This window comes from Thermobia domestica, chromosome 2 (genome assembly GCF_964235325.1).
Source record: "Thermobia domestica chromosome 2, izTheDome1.hap1.1, whole genome shotgun sequence".
NCBI classification, from domain to species: domain Eukaryota; kingdom Metazoa; phylum Arthropoda; class Insecta; order Zygentoma; family Lepismatidae; genus Thermobia; species Thermobia domestica.
In genome coordinates this window covers 117,292,004-117,292,799 of record NC_137455.1, presented here as the reverse complement: position 1 = coordinate 117,292,799, position 796 = coordinate 117,292,004, and positions in this window count along the sequence as shown.

Sequence of the window (796 nt, the reverse complement as noted above, 5' to 3'; positions counted from 1 at the left end):
TTCTGCAAGAACGCATTGAAGGCTATCGGCGGCTAGCCTTCCGCTTCTCTCATGGAATTAGGAGAATGGGGCGGTGACAATCACTTTCCCGCCACCCTCAGCAGACGAAAACTTCTTGAGCTATACACAAATTCAACATGATGCAACGAAAGTGGACGAATGTTGACGAAAGGCTAGCCTTTCGGGTGTTTGGCGAAACAAAAGCGACAGGATGCGGTCTTGTAAGAAAGTATAGAACAGAGACTATGAAAAATTTAGAAGCTCACATTCAGTAACGAGTTTTGACCAAGAAAGAAAGAAAAAAAAAGAGAATAAAAATGTTATGTTATTATGAATAGTATTAATACATCAGAGACCTTATTGCGTACTGGTTTGCGTTATCACAGCGTAAAATTTACATTTTAGTTTTCGATAATTGACATAGCAGTTATAATTACTTGTATTTTTTTGCGTTGCGTTGCGTCCGCAAGTTTTTCGAAGATCGATACTGAAGGATACCTCAGATGAGGTATAGTTTCTTTTTTTTTTTAATACTTTCAATCTACAAATAGCTTTTTCTGTAAAAATCATCAATTGACTGTGAGCTACTGCTCCACTGTTTTCAATTAGTATGCTGATATGTGTTGTTGTGGGTGAAGTGCTTAAGTTTGTCTATGATTTGGGGAAGTTACACTTAAGATCGTCCTATAGCTATCCGTTTTTATTTGTTTCTTTGAAACAGTAATACGGTGTATGTGTGATATGCGAGTATCGCATATGTAAGGGAACAGTATATGTAAGGGAAATATGAAGCAGA